Source organism: Rutidosis leptorrhynchoides, chromosome 3, assembly GCF_046630445.1.
Source record: "Rutidosis leptorrhynchoides isolate AG116_Rl617_1_P2 chromosome 3, CSIRO_AGI_Rlap_v1, whole genome shotgun sequence".
Lineage (NCBI taxonomy): Eukaryota > Viridiplantae > Streptophyta > Magnoliopsida > Asterales > Asteraceae > Rutidosis > Rutidosis leptorrhynchoides.
In genome coordinates, this window is record NC_092335.1 from 670,585,646 (window position 1) to 670,612,843 (window position 27,198).

The following is a 27,198-nucleotide window of genomic DNA, read 5'->3' on the forward strand; positions in this document are numbered from 1 at the left end:
GGTTTTAAAAACTTTACGTAGATTATCAAATAATGATAATCTAAAATATCCTGTTTACACACGACCATTACATAATGGTTTACAATACAAATATGTTACAACAAAATAAGTTTCTTGAATGCAGTTTTTACACAATATCATACAAGCATGGACTCCAAATCTCGTCCTTATTTAAGTATGCGACAGCGGAAGCTCTTAATAATCACCTGAGAATAAACATGCTTAAAACGTCAACAAAAATGTTGGTGAGTTATAGGTTTAACCTATATATATCAAATCATAATAATAGACCAAAAGATTTCATATTTCAATACACATCCCATACATAGAGATAAAAATCATTCATATGGTGAACACCTGGTAACCGACATTAACAAGATGCATATATAAGAATATCCCCATCATTTCGGGACACCTTTCGGATATGATATAAATTTCGAAGTACTAAAGCATCCAGTACTTTGGATGGGGCTTGTTGGACCCGATAGATCTATCTTTAGGATTCGCGTCAATTAGGGTGTCTGTTCCCTAATTCTTAGATTACCAGACTTAATAAAAAGGGGCATATTCGATTTCGATAATTCAACCATAGAATGTAGTTTCACGTACTTGTGTCTATTTTGTAAATCATTTATAAAACCTGCATGTATTCTCATCCCAAAAATATTAGATTTTAAAAGTGGGACTATAACTCACTTTCACAGATTTTTACTTCGTCGGGAAGTAAGACTTGGCCACTGGTTGATTCACGAACCTATAACAATATATACATATATATCAAAGTATGTTCAAAATATATTTACAACACTTTTAATATATTTTGATGTTTTAAGTTTATTAAGTCAGCTGTCCTCGTTAGTAACCTACAACTAGTTGTCCACAGTTAGATGTACAGAAATAAATCGATAAATATTATCTTGAATCAATCCACGACCCAGTGTATACGTATCTCAGTATTGATCACAACTCAAACTATATATATTTTGGAATCAATCTCAACCCTGTATAGCTAACTCCAACATTCACATATAGAGTGTCTATGGTTGTTCCGAAATATATATAGATGTGTCGACATGATAGGTCGAAACATTGTATACGTGTCTATGGTATCTCAAGATTACATAATACAAGTTGATTAAGTTATGGTTGGAATAGATTTGTTACCAATTTTCACGTAGCTAAAATGAGAAAAATTATCCAATCTTGTTTTACCCATAACTTCTTCATTTTAAATCCGTTTTGAGTGAATCAAATTGCTATGGTTTCATATTGAACTATATTTTATGAATCTAAACAGAAAAAGTATAGGTTTATAGTCAGAAAAATAAGTTACAAGTCGTTTTTGTAAAGGTAGTCATTTCAGTCGAAAGAACGACGTCTAGATGACCATTTTAGAAAACATACTTCCACTTTGAGTTTAACCATAATTTTTGGATATAGTTTCATGTTCATAATAAAAATCATTTTCTCAGAATAACAACTTTTAAATCAAAGTTTATCATAGTTTTTAATTAACTAACCCAAAACAGCCCGCGGTGTTACTACGACGGCGTAAATACGGTTTTACGGTGTTTTTCGTGTTTTTAGGTTTTAAATCATTAAGTTAGCATATCATATAGATATAGAAAATGTGTTTAGTTGATTTTAAAAGTCAAGTTAGAAGGATTAACTTTTGTTTGCGAACAAGTTTAGAATTAACTAAACTATGTTCTAGTGATTAAAAGTTTAAACCTTCGAATAAGATAGCTTTATATGTATGAATCGAATGATGTTATGAACATCATTACTACCTTAAGTTCCTTGGATAAACCTACTGGAAAAGAGAAAAATGGATCTAGCTTCAACGGATCCTTGGATGGCTCGAAGTTCTTGAAGCAGAATCATGACACGAAAACAAGTTCAAGTAAGATCATCACTTGAAATAAGATTATTATAGTTATAGAAATTGAACCAAAGTTTGAATATGATTATTACCTTGTATTAGAATGATAACCTACTGTAAGAAACAAAGATTTCTTGAGGTTGGATGATCACCTTATAAGATTGGAAGTGAGCTAGCAAACTTGAAAGTATTCTTGATTTTATGTAACTAGAACTTGTAAAATATATGAAGAACACTTAGAACTTGAAGATAGAACTTGAGAGAGATTAATTAGATGAATAAAATTGAAGAATGAAAGTGTTTGTAGGTGTTTTTGGTGGTTGGTGTATGGATTAGATATAAAGGATATGTAATTTTGTTTTCATGTAAATAAGTCATGAATGATTACTCATATTTTTGTAATTTTATGAGATATTTCATGCTAGTTGCCAAATGATGGTTCCCACATGTGTTAGGTGACTCACATGGGCTGCTAAGAGCTGATCATTGGAGTATATATACCAATAGTACATACATCTAAAAGCTGTGTATTGTACGAGTACGAATACGGGTGCATACGAGTAGAATTGTTGATGAAACTGAACGAGGATGTAATTGTAAGCATTTTTGTTAAGTAGAAGTATTTTGATAAGTGTATTGAAGTCTTTCAAAAGTGTATAAATACATATTAAAACACTACATGTATATACATTTTAACTGAGTCGTTAAGTCATCGTTAGTCGTTACATGTAAGTGTTGTTTTGAAACCTTTAGGTTAACGATCTTGTTAAATGTTGTTAACCCAATGTTTATAATATCAAATGAGATTTTAAATTATTATATTATCATGATATTATCATGTATGAATATCTCTTAATATGATATACATACATTAAATGTCTTTACAACGATAATCGTTACATATATGTCTCGTTTAAAAATCATTAAGTTAGTAGTCTTGTTTTTACATATGTAGTTCATTGTTAATATACTTAATGATATGTTTAATTATCATAGTATCATGTTAACTATATATATATCCATATATATGTCATCATATAGTTTTTACAAGTTTTAACGTTCGTGAATCACCGGTCAACTTGGGTGGTCAATTGTCTATATGAAACATATTTCTATTAATCAAGTCTTAACAAGTTTGATTGCTTAACATGTTGGAAACATTTAATCATGTAAATATCAATCTCAATTAATATATATAAACATGGAAAAGTTCGGGTCACTACACTTGGTACATTAGATAAGAGAAAGAAATTAGAAAAAGGTGTGTTTTTTACGTCCAAAACATGCGAGATTTATAAGTGAGGCCTGGATTTCAGGGCCATGCGATCGCATGGTTTTTGTTCTTCCAGGCCATGCGATCGCATGGCCAGCTGGGAGAGCTCAAAAGTCTTTAAAAACGTGGGCTGCTTATTTATTTATTATATAATATAATATATATAATTAAATATAATTAAATATATATTATATTATATTCTTGTACTCCGTTGACTTGTAATTTTAGCTCCGTTGCGTCGAGCGTTGAGAGTTGACTTTGGTCCCGGTTCCGGATTTTCGAACGTCCTTGCGTATAATTTAATATCTTGTACTTTGCGTTTCGCGTCTTGTACTCTTGTAATTTTGAGACGTTTCTTATCAATAATTGGAACCACTTTGATTGTATTTTGTACTTTTGAGCTTTTTGGTCGTTTGCATCTTTAATTCATCGAATCTGTCTTTTGTCTTCACCTTTTATTATTTAAACGAATATCACTTGTAAATAGGACAATTTCAACTAAAAGCTTGTCTTTCTTGAGAGATAATGCTATGAAATATATGTTTGTTTTTAGCATTATCAGAGTCCTAAATGAAAAATCATATAATCGAAACAAAATATCTGAAAATCAATTTTTCAGAAGTCCTAGGAGTCTGATCAGACCCCGAAAAACAGCAAACAAGTGCTCCGGTGGGTTTCTTGGTGCTTGATGCTCATCATGGTTCTCATCCTTGATGCGTGTAAGCTTCAAGTGTATAACTCTTTGATGTTTTAGCATCACTTTGACCAAGTTTCAACCATCAACACATAATGTCAAGACTAAACAAGAATACAACGCACTTAAGAGTTTTAGAAGAATGATGAACCAATGTTACATCATGTTCTTAATCTTAACACAAATACAAGTTCTATCTACAACTAAAGCTACAAACTTTCATTCAATCAAACAAGTAAGAACATAAATTTGATCAAACAAAGTAATGGAACCCTAAGCTAGAGAGCCTGGATCCTTTTATCAAAAGTTATGAGATTTCAAAGTTAGAAAGCTTGAATCTTTTATGTTCTTGAAGATCTTCAAAGCAAAATGCTTGATCTTCAAGTTCCATGAAGATCATAAACATAAGTTTTGATCTTTTAACAAAATAAAAGAGATCATAAGTTAGAAAACTTAGATCCAACAAAAGTAATGAAGATTCAAAGCTAGAAAGCTTGAAATTTGAATGTTCTTGAAGATCTTTAAAGCATGAAGCTAGATCTTCAAGTTCCATGAAGATCATAAACACAAGTTTTGATCTTTTAACAAAAATAAAGTGATCTTAAGCTTTAAAGCTTAGATCCATCAAAGTAATGAAGATTCAAAGCTAGAAAGCTTGAATCTTTAATGTTCTTGAAGGATTCAAATCAAAGTTTGAATCTACAAGATATAACAAGATCAAAAAGCTCACAATCTTGATCTTATAAAGATGATGATGATGATGATGATGTCGGAAGAAGAAGAAGAAGAAGAAGAAGAAGAAGAAGAAGAAGAAGAAATTTTAAAACTTACAATTTGTAGAGTGCGAAAGACTAGAGAGAAAATTAGAGAGTAAGTGTGTGTAAAATGAGAATGAGATCAAGTGTAAAATGGATGAGAATAGCTTGGTATTTATAGTGGTGATGGGTGGTGGTAGCCGTGGGGTTAGGGGGGGGGGGGGACAAGGGGACACCTTTTTGCTTTTTGCTTAGTGGTGGTCTAAAGGTGGCGCTTATTGTTAGGATCTCATGTAACATTTGTGATAATGGTTAACAAAAATGCTAGTATGTTGGCTCTTATAAATGGGTTTTTGTCCTACATCTTAATGGGTCATAATCCATTTAAAATTGGGCTAATTAAATGGTCCATTAGCTAGAGTAGGGTGGGCTAAAGTCCAACAAAGTAGAAAGTCCAACAAGACTAACTAGTGAGCATAAGCAAATTACTAAGCGTAATTAAGCAATCAAAAACCCAAGTAATTGTTATTAGGAAATAACAATTAGTATTACGTAGTCGTAATATTCCAATTACGACAAAAGTTAAACGTATACCAAAACATATAGCTCGTTCTAAACGTCAAGTGACACTAACAGTCATAAAAGCATTCGGGGATCAAATTAAGTAACTAAGTACTTAATGACACGTTGTATGGTATTAACGAAAGTAATTAACATGAAATAAGATCCCAGAATATAAACCACCACAGTACGTGTAAAGACCCTAATCTTACGAATGCCAAAACTTATAAATAAAGGTAAATTAAAAGATAAATGAGTGTTATTCTTATTCGAATTCAAACCATAGTCAAAACCAAAGTTGACAAACTTATTTCAAAAGTGTTATTAAACCAAAAATATGCTACTAAATCTTGAAGGAAATCTCTAAGGCAAGGTGCTAAGTTCACTCCACTCTACACTCTTCCCTAGTTCCCAACGCCCCCTTGATTACCTGTCGTATAAGAAGGAAAACAAAGAATATGACTGAGCCAAAGCCCAGTGAACGGATATAACAAATAACGGAGTATAATATGACATGCAAAATTTAATTTCAAAACGAACCTATTTTCAAAATAACTTAGTTGCAAAACAAAATGCGAATATGTATAGATCCACAAAACCATATATCATGATGCAAATTTCATAAAATAATTCATTAAGAGTCAAAACAAATAGGTAACAAAGTATCAAAATGAAATCATAGGGTAGCAACTACACTAATCATTCATATCAGTGACGTTTCGTATGACACTACGATAAATATTCACCGTCAAAACAAAATCCTAGGATCGATCCATACGCCTCCTATCACAAAAATATAATAACAAAGAGCTCGTACCAACATTCGGGTAATCAAAAGGAGACACCGTAGATATAACAAATACACCGCTACGGTAGATGCCACGTTACCGGTGTCACAATAACGCGCCCATGGGACCTCCATGGATAGGTTACTCTTAGGCATATTTTATGAAAACGTTTTAACTGATTTATTAATTATAAATTTTCAAATGCCCTTTTAAAGTGATTAACTGACTTTAAAATATATTTAAAAGAAATAATAAAATGACTTAAATATTTTGCGCTTGACTAAATATTTAAAATGTATATAATATTGTATGGCGTATTATTTTAAAATCACGTGCCAACCCAACCGATCGGTCCAACCTTTGTCACGAGTCATGTTACATAATATATTAGCCCTTTACAAATTAATAACTTAAACGGGACTTAACGGGGCATGTAAAGCCACATGGAATGAGGGACACTCGATACGAATCACCTTTCCACTCACCACATGTGACGACCCAGAAATTTTTGACCAAATTTAAACTTTATCTTTAAAATGATTTAATGTTTTCAACACGATAAGCAAAGTCTGTAATGTTGAGTCTCAAGTTTTGGAACTATATTCATGTAATCAATTATTCTTTGACTGTTCTCGAAGATTCACGAACAATATATAAATAACTTAATGTGCATATATATATATATATATATATATATATATATATATATATATATATATATATATATATATATATATATATATATATATGATTTCAAGTTATTTAGTAAACGATTGTAACATTCGATTATTGATTCGATTGATATTTAGATAAGTTAACTAAAACGTTTAAGATGAACCAGTAAAACACTAATTTGCTACAGTATTTTTGAATTTCTACAGTACCCGAAAAGCTACAGTGTTTTCGAAAATCACTATTTGCTACAGTAAAAAAACTTTGCTACAGTACCTTTGCTACAGTAAAACACTATTTTAAAATGAAAATGTATATATGTATATGTATATACTACGAGACGATGATTTATAGAAGCAAATAACCAAAACACTTAATTAATTGAAGCTACACTTCGAGTGACATAGTTTATCAATAATTAAGTTTAATTTTTGATAAAGGTACACGTCGCGTAATGAAAAGTACTACTCCCTCCGTCCCATATTTATTGTCACCAGACAAAAAACACACAGTTTTAGGAAATCCCACTAACTTCATTTCTCCACCAATGAAATATCTTCTCTCTCCAAATCTACCAATGAAATATCTTCTTTCCTTTCTATTTATGAAAGTGGACAATTAATTTGGGACATCCCAAAATAGAATAATGGACAATAATATAGGGACGGAGGGAGTAGTTTTCTAAGCGTACGAAAATGCATTCGAGAAACCGGAACCGGGACATAAGTCGAGTGACAACGTACGAGTCAACGGACCAAAAATTACAAGTCAACTATGCACGTGAATATAATATAATATATAATTAATTATATAAATTAAATATATTATATATATTATATTTACATACGTCGACAAGCAAAACAACAAAATAATGTGAGCTGTAAAGAGAGGCCATGCGATCGCATGGCCAAAGGCCTTCGAAACCATGCGATCGCATGAGGCAAAATTTCAGGAAAGGCCTATAAAAGTCGAGCTCGTTCACTGAATTGCTCACACACATATATCATCCATCTTACTCTGTATTTATTTATTTAATTATTATTATTATTATTATTATTATTATTATTATTATTATTATTATTATTATTATTATTAAGATTAATATTATTATTATTATTATTAGTATTATTATTAGTAGTATTATTATACATAAAATACTACGACGAAGTCATGAGCGTGTCACTTTCAAAATGGGTTTTCAAGCGGGATAGAGCTAAGGAAATTATGGACGTTATGGGTAATGTACGTGGGTATTATTGGAAAGTCAAACCTAGTGTTTATCATCTCTGTTGCGTCTACGTACTTTCCTGCAATATTTAATCACGATATTGATACGTGAGCATTCATATTTTATCTTTTATATATTAATTGTGTATCCATGTCTAGTGCTCGAGTATATATATTTATGCATGCTTGTATGCTAAATTTCGTCGTTAAACAGTTTATAATGAATCATGAATTAAATACATATATTAATAGTAAAAGGTATATGATATACATGTTTTTAGAAAGCTGGCGAAAAATCAATAACTTTTCATTTAGAAATCGCGTAATTTCGATGAACGAATCAAAAGATATGATCAACTGAATTATGATTGACGTTAATTAGAATTGCTTTTGAATCTGCAATTAATATTTAAACAACTTGTTTGTAAGATTGATAAATTGGATTTTTGAATATTACCAACCGAGTAAATGACTCCTTATATAAGGTACGTCTCGTTTTGTTGAACTATTGTTAAAATTGACTTTTTGAAATGACTCTGGATAACTTTTGTATGTCGATCTCGAGCATTAGGATTGTGATACACTATGACCTGACCTAGCTTGATAGACATTTATTGACCAACATATGTTCTCTAAGTTGAGATCTACGGTTATTTGGTAATCCGAGTTTCGGTCACATTTTGGTGAACGACTTTATATGCTGCTAAGGTGAGTTTCATATGCTCCCTTTTTAATTGCTTTTGCAATCTATATTTTTATGCTGAGAATACGTGCACTTTATTTTAAATGCAATGGATACAAGTACAAACTAAATTCTACACCGAGTTTGAACCGAAAATCCCTTAGCTTTGGTAACTAGTAGCTGCCAGTTATAAGAACTGGTGGGTGCGAATAGTTGTATATGGATCCATAGGACTTGACATCCCCGTCTGTTCCAGGTTTAGAAACCCTAGCCTGAACTATTAAACAGACGTATGCTATTTGAGTTTAGTACACGTTGGTTTGCGTGTATTGTACATGTTGGTTGCATGTATGTTAAAACAGGGGTACTTATTATAACGTTAAAGCTTAGTTACCAGGGTGCTCAATCTTGTAGAATATTTTGATAAACATTTCTGGATGAAACAACTGAAATCTTGTGATCCACCTTTATGTACAGATTATGCAAAACATTAAAACTATGAACTCACCAACCTTTGTGTTGACACTTGTTAGCATGTTTATTCTCAGGTTCCCTAGAAGTCTTCCGCTGTTTGCTTATATGTTATAAAAGCTATGTGCATGGAGTCTTACATGGCATATTTTTCAAGGAAACGTTGCATTCACCAAATCATCACCATGTATCTTATTTTGACTGCATTGTCAACGGAAGTACTATTGTAAACTATTATTTACGGTGATTGTCTATATGTAGAAATCATCAGATATCGAAATCTTTGATTTAAATATTCATTTATGGTGAGCCTTTTCAAAAGAATGCAATGTTTACAAAACGTATCATATAGAGGTCAAATACCTCGCAATGAAATCGATGAATGACGTGTTCGTCCATATGGATTTGGAGCGATCGTCACACCACACTCACACATGTTCTTTACCGGAATGTTTTCGACACTTTTTGGGGCTATTTCGAGGCAGATACGGGCTGTTTTTGCGGCTAAAACAGCAGTTGTTCGGGACCGTTTTCTGGGCCGTTTTTGGTGGGTTTTCGAGACACGGTTTTGACACAATTTTCCAATACCAAATGTTATATTTCCCCAAATTTACACCAGTAATTAGCAATATCGTTAGTACATCAAAATAGGGAAATCATAACTCAATATATAGACTAACAAATATAACGAATTTTCAAAGAAGCATGTCATACCAATAATTTTCATACGCAATTCGATATAAAGTTTTGAGAGGAAATATTTACCTAAGCGATCCTAGAACCACCTAGAATATCCGTACCTTAGGTTGAATGATGAAATTTGAAGGACAACAAACACCACCAAAGAATGCGATCACCGAGCCAAATCTAATGAATATACATACATGAGCACAACATCTTTTCAAATAGGGAGTATGTAATATCCTTTGCTTAATTAGTGTCACCATATGATTCTTAAGTGTTTATTTCTATCTAAAAAGTTTCACGAATTTATATTAATGATATAGTTATGTCATCATATATTACTAATACTTTCATTTTCCAAATTATTGGTAACTTACATATTTTTAAGACTCAAAATTTCCGCCATTATAATCGAAAACATGGATTCTAAACAACAGTTTCTATCTACTTTCCATATTATATATATATTCAGTCAAGTTCGTATTAACATTTCATATTTAATTTTTGTCATGATAATAACCTATGTTTCATAAGGAAAAGTTGTGTTAGAGGGCCACACATAGGTATATAAAACTAGTGACCTATCTCTTGCCTTATCTAATTCACTCTAGCAATAATATGTTCGTACGAAAAACAACAAATCATGGACATTAAAAGTGGCTACATGCCGTTTGCTTTTTTTTTCCTTCCGATTAGTTGTAACACATACATGATTAATTTTATCAAATCCACTTCACTGATATTTCCTTGGCTAAACCCATTGCCCATTAGTTGTGACATTTAAGTACTCATATATAATATTTAAAAGTATTCATTCAATCATGCTATAATTTTGGTCTACTAGTTACATATAGATTTTAATTACTCCATTACTAAATATATGACTACCATTTCATTAAGATTAATATTCATAAAAAATGCTCATTTTGTACTCAAAATCTTAACATCTCATCCCTATAATAATTCGTGTGATATGTAGCAAATCTAAACTAGTAAGTTGATTAAGAAATCCAATAAACAACTTATACATCAATAATAAAGATGATGGGTAGTAGTTACCTCTAAATAGTGTTCGTGTTAGGACCAAAACTAGAACCGCAATTACTTCATATTCTTCCTTGTATTTCCACTCTCTATATCTTCTTTTTCTTAATATTATGGATTGTAGTGTATGGCTATCAAGTTGGAGAATTTCATTTAATTTAGTTAAACCAAAAGTGTACGTACCAAATGGGTGATATATGTGTATACATAACTTAAAGATGACCATCCCTATTCCATCTAATAAATATTGGCCTTTCAAGTTCCATGTAAGTGGCTAGTTTTTATTAATATTAACTAATCTTTTCTAGCATTATATACAACATCAATTTGGTACAATTTATACTTACGTACCTAACTAACAAGCTATGATGTTATGTTAGTTTATTCACTAATTAGTTTATTTATCACTTATTACTTATGTATCTATCTTATATGTTTAATTTATTTTAGTTTGAGTTATTAAAATTTGTAAGTAATAAACACTAGTTATGAGTTTTTAAATTGTTTTAATTTTATAGGATATTACAACTCCACATACTTAAAAAAAATTTCGTCCTCGAAATTGAAAGAAGTTAGAGAATCGAAACACACCAATTAGCAAACAAATGAGGGTGCTCGGCCCGCATGGTTTCCTCGAGTTCCCAAGTGGCCTCACTAGCAGAATGATTCTTCCATTGAACTTTAACGAAAGGCATGGAGCTTTTACGAGTTACTTGCTCCTCGTGTTCTATAATTGCCTAGGGCTCCTCAACATAAGAAAGATCGGCTCTAATTTCAGAAAAAAGATACTGCACCACGTGCAATGGATGATAGTTGTAACCCCACAACTGAGATACGTGAAATACGTTATGAACATGAGATAACTGTGGCGGTAATGCTAAACGATAAGATACTTCACCAATTCGATCCAATATCTCAAACGGTCCAATATATCGAGGACTGAGTTTTCCTTTCAAACCAAAGCGTCGTATACCCTGTAGTGACCCGAACTTTTCCATGTTTATTTATATTAAATGAAATTGATATTTACATGATTAAGTGTTTCAAACATGTTAAACAATCAAACTTGTTAAGACTTGATTAATTGAAATAGGTTTCATATAGACAATTGACCACCCAAGTTGACCGGTGATTCACGAACGTTAAAACTTGTAAAAACTATATGATGACATATATATGATTATATATATAGTTAACATGATATTATGATAAGTAAGTATCTCATTAGATATTTTAACAATGAGTTATATACATAAAATTGAGTTTATTGAATTAAGAAACTCGAAACGGTATATATAACGATTATCGTTATAACAACGTCTTACTAAATACATATGAATCATATTAAGATATTGATACACTATGTTTAATCATGATAAATGATAAGTAAACATGTCATTAAGTGTATTAACAATGAACTGCATATGTAAAAACAAGACTACTAACTTAATGATTTCGAAACGAGACATATATGTAACGATTATCGTTGTAACAACATTTAACTGTATATATATCATACTAAGATATATTAATATATCATAATATCATGATAATGTAAGAATTTAAAATCTCATTAGATATAATAAACATTGGGTTAACAACATTTAACATGATCGTTAACTTAAAGGTTTCAAATCAACATTTACATGTAACAACTAACGATAACTTAACGACTCAGTTAAAATGTATATACATGTAGTATTTTAATATGTATTCATACACTTTTGAAAGACTTCAAGATACTTATCAAAATACTTCTACTTAACAAAAATGCTTACAATTACATCCTCGTTCAGTTTCATCAACAATTCTACTCGTATGCACCCGTATTCGTACTCGTACAATACACAGCTTTTAGATGTATATAATATTGGTATATACACTCTAATGATTATCTCTTAGCAGCCCATGTGAGTCACCTAACACATGTGGGAACCATCATTTGGCAACTAGCATGAAATATCTCATAAAATTACAAAAATATGAGTAATCATTCATGACTTATTTACATGTAAACAAAATTACACATCCTTTATATCTAATCCATATACTAACGACCAAAAATACCTACAAACACTTTCATTCTTCAATTTTCTTCATCTAATTGATCTCTCTCAAGTTCTATCTTCAAGTTCTAAGTGTTCTTCATAAATTCTATAAGTTCTACTTTCATAAAATCAAGAATACTTCCAAGTTTGCTAGCTTACTTCCAATCTTGTAAAGTGATCATCCAACCTCAAGAAATCTTTCTTATTTACAGTAAGATATCTTTTTAATACAAGGTAATACTCATATTTCAAACTTTTATTCAATTTCTATAACTATAATAATCTTATTTCGAGTGGAAATCTTACTTGAACTTGTTTTCGTGTCATGATTCTGCTTCAAGAATTTTCAAGCCATCCAAGGATCCTTTGAAGCTAGATCCATTTGTTTCTTTTCCAGTAGGTTTATCCACAAAACTTGATGTAGTAATGATGTTCATAATATCATTCGATTCATACATATAAAGCTATCTTATTAGAAGGTTTAAACTTGAAATCACTAGAACATAGTTTAGTTAATTCTAAACTTGTTCGCAAACAAAAGTTAATCCTTCTAACTTGACTTTTAAAATCAACTAAACACATGTTATATATCTATATGATATTCTAACTTAATGATTTAAAACCGAAAAACACGAAAAACACCGTAAAACCGGATATACGCCGTCGTAGTAACACCGCGGGCTGTTTTGGGTTAGTTAATTAAAAACTATGATAAACTTTGATTTAAAATTTGTTCTTCTGGGAAAATCATTTTTCTTATGAACGTGAAACTATATCCAAAAATCATGGTTAAACTCAAAGTGAAAGTATGTTTTCCAAAATGGTCATCTAGACGTCGTTCTTTCGACTGAAATGACTACCTTTACAAAAATGACTTGTAACCTGTATTTCCAACTATAAACTTATACTTTTTCTGTTTATATTCATAAACTTAAGTTCAATATGAAACCATAGCAACTTGAAACACTCAAAACAGTTTTAAAACGAAGAAGTTATGGGTAAAACAAATTGGATATTTTTTGCTTGTTGTAGCTATGTGAAAATTGATAACAAATCTATATTAATCATATCCTAGCTAACTTATATTGTATTATACATGTATTCTAATATATTATGTAATCTTGGGATACCATAGACACGTATGCAAATGTTTTGACATATCATATCGACCCATGTATATATGTTATTTGGAACAACCATAGACACTCTATATGCAGTAATGTTGGAGTTAGCTATACAGGGTTGAGGTTGATTCCAAAAATATATATACTTTGAGGTGTGATCTAGCCTGAGACGTGTATAGACTGGGTCGTGGGTTGATTCAAGATAATATATATCAATTTATTTCTGTACATCTAACTGTGGACAACTAGTTGTAGGTTACAAACGAGGACCGCTGACTTAATAAAGTTAAAACAGTAAAATGTATTAACAAATGTTGTAAATATATTTTGAACATACTTTGATATATATGTACATATTTGTTATAGGTTCGTGAATCGACCAGTGGCCAAGTCTTACTTCCCGACGAAGTAAATCTGTGAAAGTGAGTTATAGTCCCACTTTTAAAATCTAATATTTTGGGATGAGAATACATGCAGTTTTATAAATGTTTTACGAAATAGACACAAGTAATTGAAACTACATTATATTGGTGAATGATCGAAGCCGAATATGCCCCTTTTGCTTGGTAACCTGAGAATTAGTAAACCGATCTACTAATTGACGCGAATCCTAAAGATAGATCTATGAGCCCGACGAACCCCATCCAAAGTACCGGATGCTTTAGTACTTTGATGTTGTTTTTATCATGTCCGAAGGATTTCCCGGAATGATAGGGGATATTCTTATATGCATCTTGTTAATGTCGGTTACCAGGTGTTCACCATATGAATGATTTTTATCTCTATGTATGGGATGTATATTGAAATATGAAATCTTGTGGTCTATTATTATGATTTGATAATATATAGGTTAAACCTATAACTCACTAACATTTTTGTTGACCTTTTAAGCATATTTATTCTCAGGTGATTATTAAGAGCTTCCGCTGTTGCATACTAAAATAAGGACAAGATTTGGAGTCCATGCTTGTATGATATTATGTAAAAACTGCATTCAAGAAACTTATTTTTGATGTAATATATTCTTATTTTAAACCATTATGTAATGGTCGTGTGTAAACGGTATATTTTAGATTATCATTATTTGATAATCTACGTAATGCTTTTAAACCTTTATACATAAAATAAAGGTTATGGTTGTTTTAAAAATGAATGTAGTCTTTGAAAAACGTCTCATATAGAGGTCAAAACCTCACGACGAAATCAATTAATATGGAACGTTTATAATCAATATGAATGGGACATTTCATACCCTTCCAAGGTGACACCTTTAAAAACACCTTATCACCCACCACAAACTCTAACAAACGTCGGTGTTTATCGGCATACACTTTCTGTCTCGATTAGGCTTCCTTCAGTCGATTCGTAGCTATAGCGACCTTTTCATTAGTCACTCTAACCAACTCAGGTCCTTCAATTGATTTTTCAACTGCTTCATTCCAACAAACTGGCGCTCTACACTTCTGACCGTAGAGCATCTCAAATGGTGCCATACGGATACTAGCCTGCTAACTATTATTATAGGCAAACTCCACCAAACATAAATACTCATCCCAATTTCCCTTCCAATCTAAGGCACACGCTCGAAGTATATCTTCCAAGATTTGTATCGTACGCTCAGACTGTCCATCAGTTTGTGGATGAAAAGAGAGTACTAAGCTTTAATCGTGTACCCCAAGCTTTATGTAACCCCTTCCAAAATCTAGATGTAAACCGAGGATCACGATCGGATACGATGGACGAAGGAACCCCGTGTAATCTCACAATTTCCTGCTGAAAAAGCTCGGATAGCTTACTTACCGAATAATCCATACGAATTGGCAAAAAATGTGCTGATTTGGTTAATCTATCAGTTACCACCCAAATAGAATCATGCCTTTTCACAGTCTTCGGTAAACCACAGACGAAATCCATTGAGATATCATCCCACTTCCACACGGGAATGTCCAACGGCTGCAACAAACCACTAGCATGTTGGTGCTCGATCTTTACTTGTTGACAAGTAAGGCACTTCCCAACATATCTAGCAACGTCTTTCTTCATGCCACTCCACCAAAAGTGCTGCTTTAAATCCTGATACATTTTTGTCGAACCAGGGTGTACAGAAAAAGGTGAGTTGTGAGCCTCAGACAATAGAGCCTCACGAATAGCATCATCATTAGGAACACACAATCGATTCCCACACCAAATAACCCCATCATCATCTTCTCTGAACTCTTTCACTTTACCCTCTTCTAAATTTTGAAACACTGTCCACAAATCCCCATCATCCAATTGAGCCTCTTTTATTCTAGTAATTAAATCAGACTCGAATTTTAGATTTGCCAACATCCCCGATGCTCCTCTTTTACTCAATCCCATATCAAGTCTTTCAAATTCTCGAATGTGAGTAACCAAACATGAGATACTACCAAATGACTTTCTACTCAATGCGTCGGCTACCACATTTGCTTTTCCAGGATGGTATTGAATATTTGCATCATAATCCTTCAATAACTCGAGCCACATTCGTTGTCTCATATTTATCTTTTTTTGCGTGAATATGTATTTGAGACTCTTGTGATCGGTGAAAATATCACAAGTTTCTCCATAAAGAAAATGCCTCCATATTTTCAACGCAAAAATCACAGCAGCTAACTCAAAATCATGAGTAGGGTAGTTAACCTCATAGGGTTTCAACTGCCTCGAGGCATAAGCAATTACCTTACAGTGTTGCATCAAAACACAGCCCAAACCATGCTTAGAAGCATCACTATAGATTTGAAAACCCCCACTTCCTGACGGCAATGCAAAAATAGGATCGGATACAAGTCTTTTCTTTAACTCATCGAAACTCTTTTGTCGTTCATTGGTCCACACAAACTTTTCCCCTTTCCTCAACAACTTGGTAAGCGGCAAAGCAATCGTCGAAAAACCTTCAACAAATCTTCGATAATAACCAGCTAAACCAAGAAAACTTCGAACCTCAACAACGGAAGTAGGTCTTGACCAATTTGTAATAGCCTCAACTTTCGTCGGATCATCATTATACCCTCAGCCGATACAACATGACCCAAGAAGGCAACTCTTTGCAACCAGAATTCACATTTAGAGAACTTCGCAAACAATTTCTTACTTCGGAGGGTTTCAAGTACAACACGAAGATGATTCTCATGCTCTTCTTTACTCTTTGAGAATACCAAGATATCATCAATGAATACGATCACAAACTTATCCAAATACTCATGGAACACACGGTTCATTAGATCCATGAAAACCGCAGGAGCATTAGTTAATCCAATTGGCATCACTAAAAACTCATAGTGCCCATAACGAGTGCGGAAAGCAGTCTTAGGGATATCTTCTTCTTTAACACGGAGCTGATGATACCCAGACCTAAGATCAATTTTAGAAAAATACTTCGAACCTTGCAGCTGATCAAACAAATCATCGATACGTGGAAGCGGATAACGGTTTCGAATAGTAATACGATTTAACTCGCAATAATCAATGCAAAGTCTCATGCTACCATCCTTCTTCTTGACAAACAAAATCGGCGCACCCCAAGGGGACACACTTGGTCGAATAAAACCACAATCTATCAGTTCTTGCAATTGCTCCTTGAGTTCTTGCAACTCTAGTGGTGCCATACGATAAGGAGCTTTTGATATCGGTTGAGAATCAGGAATCAAATCAATTGAAAATTCAACTTCACGGACTGGAGGCAAACCCTGCAATTCATCAGGAAATACATCGAGAAACTCTCGAACAACATCAATATTTTCAAGTGAAGGACTCTCGATAGATAAATTCTGAATCGAAGCTAAATAACCAATATAACCATGTGAAATGAGCTTTTGCGCCTAAAGCGCTGAGATAACTTTAATAGATTTTACAGGAAGATCACCATTAAAGACACAATCGGGTATAGAATGATTTCCAAACAAAATCCTCTTAGAATAACAATCGATGTTCGCGTGATGGCGAGATAACCAATCCATGCCAAGAATAATGTCAAAGTCATGCATGGTCATAGGAAAGAGATTTGCGGGAAACATGCAGTCATTGAATTCCAAACGGCAGTTTTGAAACACACGATCTATAATTTCAATACTACCCATTGGGGTAGAGATCGTAAATGGAGTAGACAACCAAGTTGGAGACACTTTCAAATATTTCGAGCTTTTAACAGACACAATGGAGTGCATAGAGCCAGAATCAAACAGAACAAAGAGGGCACGATGGTGTACAAATACATGACCAGTAATAGTACCTAATAATATCAATAATGAATGAACAAATAACTCAAAGGAAATATTTTTAATATGAAAAGGGATCGAAATATACCTGACGCGTCAGCAGCCTGAGCAGCAGTCATGGCAAAGACGCATCCACCAGGAGCTGGCGGCGGAACCCTCGGAACAAACCCAGGTCTAGGATTCTTGCAATCCTTAGCTAAGTGACCAACCTCTCCACAAGCAAAACATGAACCCGCACTACGATAACAAACTCTCCCCGGATGATTCTTTCCACAAGTCCCACACGGTGCATTGGCATTAACACCACCACTTCCATTACCCCTTTACTGCCCTTGGGGACGGTACACTTGTAATTGACCACGGTTATTATTATTTGGCCCGTTGTCAATCCTTAGCTGATTTCCTCTATTATTCCAATTATTACCACGATACCCTTGGTTCCCAGATTGCTGATGTGATGACCCGTCCAAATCCCTTTGGACGAATACATCATTCATTGATTTTCTAGTGAGGTTTTGACCTCTATATGATATGTTTTGTTAACATTGCATTCTTTTTAAAAGGTACACAATAAATGAATATCAATTTCTAAGGTTTTCAACGTTTGATGATTTCTACATATAGACAATCACCATAAATAATAGTTTAACATAATACATCCGTTGACAATGCAGTCAAAATAAGATACACGGTGACGATTTTGTGAATGCAAAGTTTTCTTGAATAAAGCATGTATGACTCCATGCACATAGCTTGTATCACATATAAGCAAATAGCGGAAGACTTCTAGAAACCTGAGAATAAACATGCTTAAAAGTGTCAACACAAAGGTTGGTGAGTTCATAGTTTTAATGTTGCGCATAATCTGTATATAAAGGTGGATCACAAGATTTCGGTTGTTTCATCCAAAAACGTTTATCAAAATATTCTACGAAATTGAGCACCCTGGTAACTAAACTTAACGTATATATAATTTATACCCTTTGTATAATCATCTTAATAATACACGTAAACTAACGTGTACGCGTCTCAAATAGCATACGTCCATTAAAAGGCTAGTGCTCTAGCTCGGACGGGGATATCAAGCCCTATGGATCCATATACTACTACTCGCGCCCACCAGTTCTTATAACTGGCAGTTACTAGTTACCAAAGCTAAGGGATTTTCAGTTCAAACTCAGTGTAGAATTTAGTATGTACTTGTATCCATTGTGTTTAAAATAAAGTGCATGTATTCTCAGCCCAAAAATATATATTGCAAAAGCAATTAAAAAGGGAGCAAATGAAACTCACCTGAACAGCACATAAAGTAATTCACCGGAATGTGACCGAAACTCGGAATGTAAAATAACCGTAGATCTCAACCTAGAGAACATATGTTGGTCAATACATGTCTAACATATTAGGTCTGGTCATAGTGTATCACAATCCTAATGCTCGAGACCGACATACAAAAGTTAAAAAAAGTCATCTCAAAAGTTAATCTTACCCAATATGATCTTTAAATCTATACATGTCTATTAACATAATATAAGTCTTGATAATTGAACGAATTTATAGTTTATCAAACTCAAAATATTATTTATTTCAGGAGCTATATTATATTTGAATTATCATGGCAATCGAACATATTTTATTATTTCACATAGTTTTCCAATACTTGTAAAATCAGATTGTAGTGTTTATAAAGATTTATAACATGATAAGACAGTCAACTTTGACAATTGCTCAACAAGACGAGACATGCCTTATATAGAAATTCATTTACTCAAAAAATTCAATTTATCAATTTCATAGACAAGTTGTTTAAATATTAATTTACAGTTTCAAACACAATTTCATTTAACATTAACCATAATTCAGTTGACCATATATTTTAATCCGTTAATCGAAATCACGTGATTTCCAAATGAAAAGTTAATAATTTTTCGCTAGCTTTCCAACGATATGCATATCTTATACCTTATCTCAACCGCATATGTAACTAATTCAGGATTCAACATAACCTATCTAATGGCAATATCAAAAGTACAAGCATGCATAATCTTATATTCTCGAGCACTAGTCAGGGATACACTATTAATATTTAAAAATTAAATTATGAGTGCTTACGTATCAATATTGAGATTCAATATTGCAGGAAAGGTACATAGACGTAACGGAGACGATGAACACTAGGTTGACCTCACGAGCATACCCATGGACCATACCCATCATCTCCATAGCTATAACCCATAATTTACTTAGCCCTATCCCTCTCGAAAAATCCATTTTAAAAATATACGAGCAGAACCTCGTCGTAGTATTTTATGTATAAATAATACTAATAATAATACTAATACTACTAATAATAATAAGATTAATAAGAATAATATTAATAATAAATAAATAACATACAGAGCATAAATTGGAGAAGGATAGAAAAATGAATCAGTTTGCAGGAACAAATTCGGGTTATATGCACCTCAGCCCACCTACCCATCCATGCGATCGCATGGTTTAGGAGTTGTATGGCTATGCGATCGCATGGCCTCTTTTGACAGCACATGTACTCATTAAAATTCATGTCGACACATTCTAATGATTATATATATTATTTAATATATATTATATTTAATCTTTATAATTAATTAAATATTATATTATATTTACGTGCATAGTAAAAATGTAATTTTTGTTCAAATGACTGGTACGTTGTCACTCGACTCATGTACCACTTTCGATTTTTCGAACGCACTTTCGTACGTTTAGAAAACTAGCCTTTTACGTTACGTGACGTGTACCTTTAATAAAAATTTGATTTATTCATCAATAAATTACCTTGTAAAAATGTATCTTAAAAAATTTGAGCGTTGTGGTCATTTGCTTCTATAAATCAGTGGCTCGTTGTTTATCAAAATATATTATTTTAAATCAGGACGTTTTATGACTAAGTTAATATATATATATATATATATATATATATATATATATATATATATATATATATATATATATATATATATATATATATATATATATATATATATATATATATATATATTTATTTAGAATTGTAAATTTGTACGTAATATATATGTTTGAAATATTTATCTAATGATATAAAGATAAAGTTTAAATTTGTTCGGAAATTTTCGGGTCGTCACAGTACCTACCCGTTAAAGAAATTTCGTCCCGAAATTTGATCGTGGTCGTCATGGCTAATCATAAAAATGTTTTTATGACGAATATGAGTTAGTATATAGAGTTTTATCACTATTGAGTAATATAGATAAAATGATTCGATTAATTGAAGAGTACGAGTGAAGCTATCCTAAAAGGAATGAAATGAGAACTAAAGTTTTGTCTTAACTTTTGACGTTGTCTTGGTTGAATTTCGGGATTTAAGGGATTTAAAGAAAATCTTCTAAATCTAAAAGATTTGATTCTTCGGCGAATAAGGAAATTAGGATCTCTCTAATTAAATGCGGAGATCTGCCTTGATTTCTCTATCAAATATTTCACTATAAATTCACTTCTTCCGGTTTGTCACTTTTACCATTCCTATACTTAATTCTCAAATTCAAAAGATTGTGAAAATGCTTAATCCAGTTCTGATCCTTATCCTTATCCTTACTATCGCAACAATCATTCTCCTTTTCCAACTTCCACTAGAGGAATCTGCTTACTTCTACTTTGCTCTTGGGGTTATAGTGCTTTTAATTCTCCCGTGTCTTTATGTTGCGATAAACATTGATATTCACGGTTTGTAATTTATGCGTTGTTATCGGGTTTTATATCTCCTCTTATATTTCAATGTCCCTATTTTTGTCTTCTATAATCATTGTCATCCACAGTTAATACTCCCTCCTATTTGCTGCAATTTATACTCCAATTTCTATTTCGGAGCTTTGTCCCTTCGTTTCTTCTTCTTGTGATTAGGCATCTCTTGTAATGGTCCAGAATTCGCATATATAAATTTCGGAATGAACATTTTTAATGTTCTAGGAAGGAAATGATAATGGCACGGTCTTGATTTGTCAAATTACCAGAATTCAATGGAAAAGATAGGACTATCAAGAAATTATGTTCTTGATACGTTTGGAGATGAGGTAGAATGTAAGAGTCGTGTAACATGACACAAGATGACGATATGGTATGTGAATAGTCATGTTCCATTAGAAACTCAGCATGACTTACTGTAATATAATCACGTTGATCAAGTGTCATTATATTATATTAACTCATGCTTTAGTTCCCAACACTACTTCAATAACATTCATAATTTAAGTTCAAACTTTTCAGATTTTAGAAACTAAAACAGTTTCCTTTCTGATGTAACACTGATATCGCGAAGAGATAAATGATTTCAGATAAGAATAGTTATGAAAATATCTTCAGAAATATCGAGGATATTTATAATGAAAGATACGATGATATCTTAGAATTTCTAATATCGAAAGATGATAAAGAAGATTTGTCCGTAAAGGTTTAGAGTCAGGAGCAAGGTATTCGTTAATGACTTCAGCAGATACTGAATCATTTGGATTCTTTGAAGGCAGGTTTAGTCTTTGTGATTTATCCACAGCCTCCTTCATACTTTGCTCAATCCGTTTTCCAGTTCCAAACTTTCTCTTTTTCTGAGCTTTGCCAGCACATTATTCTTTATCATCAACTTTTTATTGTTAAGATCGTTTACAGTTTTTGCTGCTTCATCAGCTTTTTCAACATTCAGAGTATTGATTCGTAGACTGGTTGCTTTTCAGATTTTCAGATTTTCAGAATGAAAGCTCATAATTAAGAGATGAATGTTATATGTATACATATGATGTTTTAGTACAATTTTGAATTCAAAGTATGGCATTTGAAAGACGTAAGAAACTAAGAGTGATGTTTTCTGTTAAATCTTGGCTTGGATTCTGATTTTTCAAAATCAGAATATGTAATCAAATTTTGAATGCAGATGGTTTTTTTTTTTTTTTTGATTTCTAGGAAAGAATGTATATCGTTGTGAAAGTAGTGAGTATAGTTGATGATTTGTTGAATCAGAATCGAAGAATGTAACATATTATTTGTGAATTTATATATCTTTTGGGTATTACCTACCCGTTAAAAGTTTCACAAATAATATTTTGTACAAGAGAATTTTATTACAATTTTTATGAAAATATTAGTATGTATATTTTCTTCAAATGTAATACAGATTCAATGAGTTAATATCATATTAAGCTCATTTGATTTTCAGCTGTAACTAGAAATGAATAATCTCTAAAATTTTAGAAATTTCGTAATCTTCGTGGATTATCAATACTTCGTTATTTATTTTTATTGATATTTCCTCGGTGAATGATATTAGTGCTCATGGAATTCTTATGAACTTCATAAGATAAATGATGTTTTCTAGAAAGTTTCGAGTACATCGAAGATAAAAGTGTAAAATCAAACATGTAGTTGATTAATATACTAAGTTTATTATGAAATGGAATTCATTGAGTTGAAACAGAGATTGTAGTTAACGATAGTTAAGTCGTTAACGAAGAATGTACATCATAGCATATTAGTAATATGAATTAACCGAGTAGTACCTACTAGTTAAGATTCACACGTAATAGCTTAGTACGAAAAGATTTATTTTGATCTCAAAATTCATATATATATAAAATATACATGTAATTTCTTCAGAGGGAATGAGTTAATACTTCATAACTCGTTAATAAGATATACGTGTTGTTGATTAGTGATGATGTTTACGGTGATTATGGATCTAGCGGAGCTTGTAATGTTGTAGATGCTGTTGATGCTGACGATGCTGACGGTACTGCCGGTGCTGGTGATGCAGACAGTACTGTTGATGCTGCTGGTAAAACAGATCTAGCTTGTAAATCATGCACCATTCCGATCAGGGTTTTATTTCATCATTCTTATTCGCTCACTCATCTGGTTTACAATTAGAACTGGAATAAGTAATCTCTAAAACTTTTAGAAACTACATATTCTCTGCAGAATATTTCTTCAATGAAGTTATGAATCAATACTTCATCGTTTGTTGTTGTTGGTATTCCTTGGTATCTATGGTGCGTATGATGTTGATGTTCGAGGTACAGATTGTGATGTTGAGGTGTGGGATGCGGATGTTGTTGTTGGTGGTGGTGATGGTACTGTTGGTGTGGCTGGTGGTGCTACTGTTGCTGCCGATGCTGCTGCTGGTGCTTGTAACCCTTGCACCATATTCTCTAAAGCCACTATCCGAGCACGAAGCTCGTTAACTTCTTCTGTTACACCGGGGTGATTGTCGGTTCGGACGAGCGGATGAATAAGATCCAAAATTCGAGATAGTATATAATCATGACGAGATACTCTGGAGATGAGAGAGAAAATGGTATTACGAACAGGTTCGCCGGTAAGTGCTTCAGGTTCTTCGCCAAGAGGGCAATGTGGTGGATGGAAGGGATCACCTTCTTCTTATCTCCAATGATTAAGTAAGCTACGAACCCATCCCCAATTCATCCAGAATAGGTGATGGCTGATTGGTTGATCCATTCCGGTTACACTGTCTTCAGAGTACAGGTGAATATCCATATCGGAATAGCTGTCGGAATTTAAGAAATTTGAACTAGATACGGGATCCATCTTGTATAATTAGAGAGATGATTTTTGATATGAAATAGATTATAGAATTTAGATTGATACTCTTCAATACATAATTTACATATGTATATATAATACCAAAATCCCGTAAATTACGGAGAAATTTTTGGAAGATGTCAGGTAGAGTTTACAGTAACAGATATGCTAAGATATGAATTTTGTCGGTACACTATCTATGCAGTAAATGCAGTAAGACGTGTCTAGACTTAGGAATGATAAGCAGGTAATTTCCGACAAGAAATGATAAATAAAACTCAGTAAAAACAGATACGGTCATAGTCCAGACTCACTAATGCATCCTAACAATTACCAGTTAAACACACTAATGTAAATTCTGGTTCCCTATGACCACAAGCTCTGATACCAACTGTGATGTCCCGTCCAAATCCCTTTTGACGAATATATCATTCATTGATTTCCTAGTGAGGTTTTGACCTCTATATGATACGTTTTGTAAACATTGCATTCTTTTCAAAAGGTACACAATAAATGAATATCAATTTCTAAGGTTTTCAACGTTTGATGATTTCTACATATAGACAATCACCATAAATAATAGTTTACCATAATACATCCGTTGACAATGCAGTCAAAATAAGATACACGGTGATGATTTTGTGAATGCAAAGTTTTCTTGAATAAAGCATGTATGACTCCATGCACATAGCTTGTATCACATATAAGCAAATAGCGGAAAACTTCTAGAAACCTGAGAATAAACATGCTTAAAAGTGTTAACACAAAGGTTGGTGAGTTCATAGTTTTAATGTTGCGCATAATCTGTATATAAAGGTGGATCACAAGATTTCGGTTGTTTCATCCAAAAACGTTTATCAAAATATTCTACGAAATTGAGCACCCTGGTAACTAAACTTAACGTATATATAATTTATACCCTTTGTATAATCATCTTAATAATACACGCAAACCAACCTGTACGCTTCTCAAATAGCATACGTCCGTTAAAAGGCTAGTGCTCTAGCTCGGACGGGGATATCAAGCCCTATGGATCCATATACTACTACTCGCGCCCACCAGTTCTTATAACTGGCAGTTACTAGTTACCAAAGCTAAGGGATTTTCGGTTTAAACTCAGTGTAGAATTTAGTATGTACTTGTATCCATTGTATTTAAAATAAAGTGCATGTATTCTCAGCCCAAAAATATATATTGCAAAAGCAATTAAAAAGGGAGCAAATGAAACTCACCTTAACAGCACATAAAGTAATTAACCGGAATGTGACCGAAACTAGGAATGTAAAATAACCGTAGATCTCAACCTAGAGAACATATGTTGGTCAATACATGTCTAACAAATTAGGTCTGGTCATAGTGTATCACAATCCTAATGCTTGATATCGACATACAAAAGTTAACAAAAGTCATCTCAAAAGTTAATCTTACCCAATATGATCTTTAAATCTATACATGTCTATTAACATAATATAAGTCTTGATAATTGAACGAATGTATAGTTTATCAAACTCAAAATATTATTTATTTCAGGAGCTATATTATATTTGAATTATCATGGCAATCGAACATATTTTATTATTTCACATAGTTTTCCAATACTTGTAAAATCATATTGTAGTGTTTATAAAGATTTATAACATGATAAGACAGTCAACTTTGACAATTGCTCAACAAGACGAGACGTGCCTTATATAGAAATTTATTTACTCAATTAGTAATATTTAAAAATTCAATTTATCAATCTCATAGATAAGTTGTTTAAATATTAATTTACAGTTTCAAACATAATTTCATTTAACGTTAACCATAATTCAGTTGACCATATCTTTTAATCTGTTCATCGAAATCACGCGATTTCTAAATGAAAAGTTAATAATTTTTCGCTAGCTTTCCAATGACATGCATATCTTATACCTTATCTTAACCGCATATGTAACTAATTCAGGATTCAACATAACCTATCTAATGGCAATATCAAAAGTACAAGCATGCATAATCCTATATTCTCGAGCACTAATCAGGGATACACTATTAATATTTAAAAATTAAATTATGAGTGCTTACGTATCAATATTGAGATTCATTATTGCAGGAAAGGTACATAGACGCAACGGAGACGATGAACACTAGGTTGACCTCACGAGCATACCCATGGACCATACCCATCATCTCCATAGCTATAACCCATAATTTCCTTAGCCCTATTCCTCTCGAAAAATCCATTTTAAAAATATGCGAGCAGAACCTCGTCGTAGTATTTTATGTATAAATAATACTAATAATAATACTAATAATAATACTAATAATACTAATAATAATAAGATTAATAATAATAATATTAATAATAAATAAATAACATACAGAGCATAAATTGGAGAAGGATAGAAAAATGAATCAGTTTGCAGGAACAAATTCGGGTTATATGCACCTCAGCCCACCTACCAATCCATGC